General features: G+C 36.4%; 1 long non-coding RNA gene across 1 annotated transcript; it reads right to left on the bottom strand.

Moving 5' to 3' along the window:
* Positions 1-3,490, bottom strand: LOC110896933. Its single transcript, XR_002568291.2, has 3 exons — positions 3,317-3,490; positions 2,913-2,965; positions 1-523 (listed from the first exon to the last, which is right to left on the bottom strand). It is a non-coding gene; the product is annotated as an uncharacterized LOC110896933 (long non-coding RNA).
* Between the last annotated feature and the right edge of the window lie 4,587 nt (positions 3,491-8,077).

The raw sequence follows: 8,077 nt of genomic DNA, 5'->3' as shown, positions 1-8,077 counted from the left end.
TTCATTAGACGGTATAAATTCGAGTTACTTTACATTTCGAGCACGTAGCAACGCATGGGAAATTTACTAGTTTCTAAACAACTACAACAAAGGCGGACAGAGTGGAGTTTGGGGAGGGTCAAGTGACACCCGGTCCTGTCCTAGAACATGACTCCCGAAATCGGGGTGTTTTTTCCACCGAATATTGCTGAAGTAGCACCAATGAGCTGGGAAGATGCATGGGGAATGTCTCAAATAAATACAAATACAAATACACAATCACACAACATTTTACCCGCACCACTCATTCTTTTCTCAAATAATTTCTTTAACATCTCTCAGATTGCAAGGAGACTTTGGACTGAAAAGTGGTTACGGCTTGGGTGAACATCGGGAAAATTACATTCGGATGATACCAAGCATTGTTAGGATGATACCAAGCATTGTGAGCGAAAGTCGGGGAAAATGGGAGAAAAGCTGATGCGACGCTGATTTGACACACGGTGAATTCCGGGGAAAATATCGTCCATCCCCCCTAAGCTTGCTTAAGAAGAAAAAAAGTGTCATCGCTAATGATGTCCTTGTTGACATTATCATCATTATCATTATGTAACAAGTCATCGGTATGAAAAATCATAGCCTTCATTTGATGTTATATACCATTAATCATTGTCTATGGGTTTTGCAACTGGATTTATGTTAGGAATTTGCATGTTAGGGTTGGCTTTTCATTTAAAGATGTTAGCTTAGTTTTGGGTGTCGTTGGGGTTTGATTTAGGGAATGATTAGCTTCTAAATTTTTATGTACATACCATCTTGGCTGGCAAATCGTGTCTTATCGGGTTTAAAAGGTCCCTAACGACGCGAATAACACAAGTATTAAACATGAATACAACTTGTTTAACTACTTTATATCTCATGTCTATAACACAATTGTATGTTTTATGTACCAAGGAGAAGAAATGATGGATCATAGCCTCCTAATTCTATTTATTTTTAAAAAAATAAAAAACAAGTAGTGTACTTTTTCAGTAACCAGGTTTAATCGTGTCTTATATAGATATCTATTGCCAGCCACCATCAATTGTTATTTAGGTACAACTAGCTTAATTATGCATTGCAAGTTAGGGTTAGATTGATTGGGCAAGGTGCCTCTTAAATTTTTTTTTGAACGGCCAACAAACTCAATCCCGAGTACTCTCGGAGCACCCACTGGACAAACGGAGTACTCCGAGAGTAACCCGAGTCCACCACCAATTCCGGGAAAACCCGGTAACCCACCCGTCCGTAGGCACGACGGTGAAATTACCGGTAAAACCCGTTTGGCTCAAGGATCCAACCCGGTCTCCTATCATTGCCCACCAATGCCTCACTCTGCACCAAGTGGGAGTCGAACTTGCATCTCTAAGAAGAAATGCAAACCCTCCACCACTTGATCTAGAGATCATTGGCAAGGTGCCTTTTAATTAGGTGCTCATATGTGGTGTAGTAAAAGAACGTTGGTGATAATGATTGATGAATATGGATGTAGTGGCTGACTATTAGTACTTTACAAACACACATGCGAACGCACACATGCATGTAAACGCATGTATTCTCATACTCTAATCCCGTAAATGCATGTACTAAGCGATTAGAACTTGCATATCATCCTTTCAGCCTTTTATTGTATATCACACTTAATTCCCCGTTAATATATATGTAAATGCATGTTGTAAGTCACTTCTATTGTATATTACCCTCTTTCTTTCAAAACATCGAAAATCTAATGCATCATCAACCTTGAATCTATCTTCTAAACTTCTATAACAAAATATTGTAACCTTAACTATATATTGAACTTTGTAAATGTGTGCCATTTGGGGAAAGGGTGTAATGTCTAGTTGTATGTTCTATAGATAAGTATGTTAAAAAACAATAAAGTTAGAACTATAAGGTGAACATGCTGCCATCAGTAGGGGTGTGCATGGGTCGGTTTGGGTTGGTTTTGACCTAAAACCATAACTATAACTGCGATGTCGGTTAATAGATAACCATAACCATAACCGATCGGTTATGGTGGTTATGGTTATTCGGTTTTGATGGTTTTAGCGGGTCGGTTATGGGTGGTTAACCGTGTATTTAGCTTAGCTAAAAATAGCTTAATTTTTTAACACGGAATAAATTGTTAGTGCATATTTGTATATATTAGTATATTATATAGTATAAAAGATACATATAATTTATAATATTAATACTAATTATTATCGAATATTGAAATAAAATGATATGATACATTCCAAATTCAAATAAACATCCAACCAAAACCACAAAACGATATGAAAAACCTATAAATACTAAAAATTTTCAATAAACAACATCAAATATTAAAAACATGGTGAAATGTCCTAAATCCTACGAAAATTTATTACATTTCGGTTCGGTTCGGTTATGGTGGGTATGGAAAAAATGATAACCATAACCGACCCGCTACCGACCCACCGGTTTTTTCGGTTCGGTTATGTCAGTTAATTCGGTTATAGTTCGGTTAATTCGGTTTTTTGCACACCCCTAGCCATCAGTCCGCAGCGGCTTCGGCTGCACGACGCAACAGCAGCGGCAAGCGGCTTCGGCTGCACGACTGTAACTCAAACTAAGTTCTGGAAAGTCTACAAGTCGATCATCAGTTAATAATCAAATTGTTTCGATGTTAATGCTGATGTTTTATTTACTTTTTTAGGGCATGAAATCCAATAGACTATAACTCAAACTAACTTCTAGAAAGTCTACAAGTCGTATGGCATGTATATCCACTGTTGTTAATAGCAAGCACATGTGATCGTCAATCAAATAACAAAACAGAAGAATCAATGATTTTTTTACCAGAATAACTACTACATGATCACATACAAACTAGGACGTGTTGGTGAAAATAATTGATGGATCCAAAATACCTGAAATCGAATGTCTGAATCGTCGTTTTCGCAAGTCCAAATTGTGATTTCTTCTGTAATAACGAATGCAATCAGATCTTATATTAACGAGGACGCAATAAGCACATGGCATAAATTAGAAATCTGAACTAAAATAACACAAAACCAACACTGAATAGCTTCGCTAAATGGTCATATGAATGGAGGATATAACTATTTCATGATCAAATTGCAATATCCATTCAATTATCGACAATGGGAGGTTCAACAAATAATCATTACATTCAATTATCCACTAGATCCATTCAAGGCACTTGTTGATTTTTTAAATCCTTTGATTGGTGGCCGTATATATTAACACTTAACAAGATAATCTTAAAGAACAAACAAAAGAAAATCTAATAGAGAAAACAATAGTGACTGACCTAATTCCAATCTTCTGTGAAAATTGATGGCCTCCTTCAACAATTCGCTACCGTGAATAAGAGACATACGAGCATTAAACAAACAATTGCAATTTTTGGGAGGAATATGGGCAGACGAGTGAAACCAGGTTAAAGTTGGAGGGAAATAATTTTGGGGTAAAATTTTGGAGGTAAAGTTAGATAATATCTTTTTGGGAAATTGGTCTGTAATAATCTTACCTAGACCTTATTGGCTATTAATAATCCCACCTCAGAATATTCCCCCCACCAGTCCCACATTTCACCTATTTTTCCTACAATGGTCCCCCGTTAAAAAAACTTAACAGAGTTAAGATTTTTTCCAAATTACAAACAAATTGTTTAGGGTTTTTTATTAGAACGACGATACGAGTCAATTGATGTAAAACTTGCCTCGAAACTGTGCTCCAAACGATGAATACGGCGCTTCAATTCGGGTGTTTAAATTTCCAATTAACCAAAATCAAGTCACTTGGAGCACCATTTCGAAGTAAGTTTTACATCAATGGACTCGTATCATTGTTTGATCAAAAGCCCTAAAAATATCTTTGTAATTTGAAAAAAAACTTAACTCCGTTAAGTTTTTCTAATGGGGGACCATTGTAGGAAAAATATGTGAAAGGTGTGACTGGTGGAGGTAATATTCTGAGGTGAGATCATTAATGGCAAATAAAGTCTAGATAGGATTATTACAGACCAAATTCCTCTATCTTTTTTAGTGAATTGATGTTATTCAGAGATAATGCTAGTATTGAAATAATAAATTGTAATAGACCATCATTATTTAATATCCTTGTTTACTTAATTTAACCTACAGATGAATTAGGTCATTTTCTACTTTTATATTTTTTATCCATTTTTATTAGAAATTTTATTATTTTATCTTGACATATTTATTTAGAAGAGAGTATTTGTTTTTTATTTTATTTTAATATGCCTAACGAAGAGCCATCATATTTTCATTTAAGATTTTTATTCGCTTCTTTCATGAGATTCCATTGGAAATGAGTGGCCTCATATACTTCTAGTAGCTACTACTAATGGGATTTGTATGAATACAGGTTAAAACGGCATTTTTTGAATGATATCATCATAACTTTAATTCTGGATTCTTACTTGTTAACATAATCTTAAAAAATTTATAGTATGTGTTTTTGTTAATAGCAAACTTTAAAAGATGAAACTGTCATCTTAGAAGTAAGCAGTCCCACGGGTCAACCCATGAGACCGTGGAACCGATCCATTAAACTGGTATAAACTGAATCGTATAGTAAAGGACGTGCGGGTCGGTTCTTGAGACATACGCAAAAGTGCCACTAAGAGAGGGAAATTTTATGTTGAAATTGAAAGTGTGAATCAATGGCATTAAAATATTAAATGCTACTAAAAGTGGATGTCACGCAATTATGGCACGCATAGAAGTGCTGTTTTTATTTATTATTGTTATGGAGGCGTTTTCGAGCATCATTCGTAAGGCTTGTGACGTTGGGTCTTTTGATGTGTGAGACTTCCTAACGGGGGACCGATGGTTTCTCACTTGTTATATGCGGATGACGCCATGGTGATGGGCGATTGGTCTCAATTTAATTATCGAGCTCTAAGGAGGATCTTGCGCATATTTCACTTGTGTTCGGGGCTCCGGATCAACATTGAAAAATCAATTTTATTCGGGGTTGGGAAGAGTCAGGAGGAAGTGAATCTTGAGGCAAGTGTTTTGGGATGTCGATCGAGGGTTATGCCATTTAAGTACTTGGGTATTCAAGTGGGTGTTAATATGGGACGTATCAATAATTGGGAGCCAGTGTTGAAGGTGTTTAATAACCGGTTGTCGAAATGGAAGGATAATGTTCTATCCATAGGGGGAAGGGTTGTGCTTATTAAATCCGTGTTAGAAAGCCTTCCTACATACTATTTTTCATTGTATAAAGCGCCGGTTTCCGTGGTGAATAAACTTGAAACTACTATCAAGCGTTTTCTTTGGGGAGGAAATAGTGAAGTGAACAAGGTCCACTGGGTCGCTTGGGATAAGGTGACCAAGGCGAAAAGCGACGGAGGTTTGGGATTAAATAAACTAAAAGTGACCAATAACGCTTTACTTTTGAAGTGGTTATGGAGGTATAGAATTGAGTGTGATGCTCTTTGGAGGAAAGTGATCGATGAGGGTATCTTTCCGGACGAAGATGGGACGGGTATCCTTCTAATAAATAGAATTCGGGCACGTGGTCTAAGGTGGTGAGTGTTGGGTATCGATTGAAGGTTCATGGCGTGCACTTTATTAATATGATTCAGGGTGTTGTTGGTGAAGGTACGAAGGTCAGATTCTGGATCAACCCTTGGATAACTGCCGAGCCGTTAAAGGTTTTATTCCCGAACATTTTTCGTTTAGACAATAATAAATGGTGTATGGTTTCCGAGAGGATCGGGTCTCAATCGGATGCTGGTTTGGTTGCTTGGGGCTGGAAGAAATATCCTGAATCAGAGTTAGAGGTTACAGAGCTGTTGGCATGTCATCAGCTAGTGATGGATGTTCGACTTAATAATAAGAAGGATGATTGGGTTTGGAATAATGGGGCTCATTCAGAATACTCGACGAAGGAGACTAGGATATGGTTGCTTGGTGAAGTTCCGAGAGATGATCATTGTAATTTTAAGTGGTGTAAGTGGATACCGAATAAATGTAAATCTTCATGTGAAGGGCGAGTATGGATAGGATTCCGACTATGGGGGCTCTTAGGAGGAGAAACATTATAATAGGCGATGGTTGTCGTCCGTTTTGTGGCGAAGTGGAAGAATCTACAGATCACATTTTTACGGCATGTAGGTTGGCGAGTGGTGTTTGGGGTGGCATATCCTCTTGGTGTAAGTTAGCTCCGATATATGTGTTCTCCATTTCTAGTATGTTGCAGCTTATAAATCACGTGAACGACGGTTCGAAGAAGAAAAAAGAGATTGTGTATGGTGTTCTCATCTTGACGTGTTGGCGTATTTGGAAAGCAAGAAACGAGAAGATCTTTTCAAACAATGATGCAAATGTTGTTCATATAGTGTCGGATGTTAAGGCTTTGGGGTATTTGTGGTTTAGGAGTAGGTACAAAGAGGGCAAGGTAGATTGGAAGAGTTGGTGTAGATTTTCGATTGATATGATGTAACTTTTGGTATGGGCGGTTATCTCTATCTTGGAGATAAGCCATTTTGTTTTGCGTTAATGAAGTGCACTTTTCAAAAAAAAAAAAAAATTAAAGTACCATTAAAATCTAAATTAATGGTATAAAAGTTAGATGCCACTAAAAGTGTATGCCACTAGATGGCTTTTTTTTTTTTTTCTTTTCTAGTGAGCTCATAAATTTATAACTTGCGTTATACAGATGATCTAAGAAGTTCATAAAAAGTTTCTCAATTATGGTGTGGATGGAGTTGTTTGTTTCAATTGCAATATTTAATAAACAAAAAAATTTAATAAACAAAGTTGACAATTAAGTTTACTACATTTCTACGTTAATTGAAAAATATGGTTACCCCGGTTTTGCATTTTATGAAAACTGAAACCTAATCGAAAAAACCAAACCGTACAAAAAACCGAACTGAAATTTACGGTTCGATTACGGTTTTGCATTTGATGAAATCGAACCGAACCGAACATCTAAAAAAATCATATTTTGAATTTTTTTGTGATATATTAGTTTAGGAATTATTAGTTTTATTCGTGAATGTTTAAGTATTTATAATAGAAAGATTAACATGTTTTTATTTTTGAAATGATTTATTCATTGCCTACAAAATATAACAACATTTAACATATATATTAAATGATTTTCAAAGTATGATAAAAGAAAATGTCTTGATAAAATCTTTGAAGAAACATAAAAATAGATTAGTATTAGTTAAAAAATTTAAACATAATGACTTAAATGTAAACATCTAAGAAAGTTTTTTAAATCTTGGATTACACTTTTTAATTTTGAATCTTACGTAAATTTGTTCTAAAAACTGAACAAACCGAACCGTTGTTAAAACCGAAAAGGTTGAAACCGAACGGTTTTCAATATCCGAAAACCAATGTTGGGACCGGTTTTGATACCGTTCGATTGCGTAACGTACGTTCGACGTGCGGAATCCGTGAACGTATGTGATCGAACACTCAATAACGTACGAGAAAACGTGATTCTATATAGATGACGTCGTGTACAATGCCGTGAATCACTTGGAGAGACTTTCTCTCTCTAGACTTTCTCTCTCTACAACTAGATCTCTAATTCTCCAAATAAGCTCCAAGTCTTCCAAAAGTCTTAATCTTTACAACTAAATAAGCTATTTATAGGCACAAGGATTATAAGGATTTCTCCTTATTTACAAGTTTGCCACCTTGCCCTTTTTAACTAGTTGTAACCTAAAATGCTTAAAATCCTTTGGTTTCTTCGATTTCTGCTACGGAATAGATTGACGGAGGCGATAGACAGATATTGCACTAACAGACTCCCCCTTGGATATTGCCGTAGTCAATCTCGTAGCGCCTTCTCTTTCTCTCTCTCGAACAGAATCCCCGTGGATCTGTCTTCAGGCTCCCCCTTTAGTCAAGCTTCCGTGCTTTTGGGATCGGCACCTGGATTTCCATAAACAAGCTCCTCTTGCGTTAAGCTCGTCTTCAGACTCCCCCTTAGTCTCAGCTGTCGGGATCGTAGTCTGGCTTTTCGTAGCAACAAAAATTCAAAATCTGCACAACCTCTACCTCATCATAAGTTTCAC

The sequence above is a fragment of the Helianthus annuus genome, chromosome 12 (genome assembly GCF_002127325.2).
Source record: "Helianthus annuus cultivar XRQ/B chromosome 12, HanXRQr2.0-SUNRISE, whole genome shotgun sequence".
In the NCBI taxonomy this organism is placed as follows: domain Eukaryota; kingdom Viridiplantae; phylum Streptophyta; class Magnoliopsida; order Asterales; family Asteraceae; genus Helianthus; species Helianthus annuus.
This window is presented reverse-complemented; position numbering and strand designations above follow the sequence as displayed.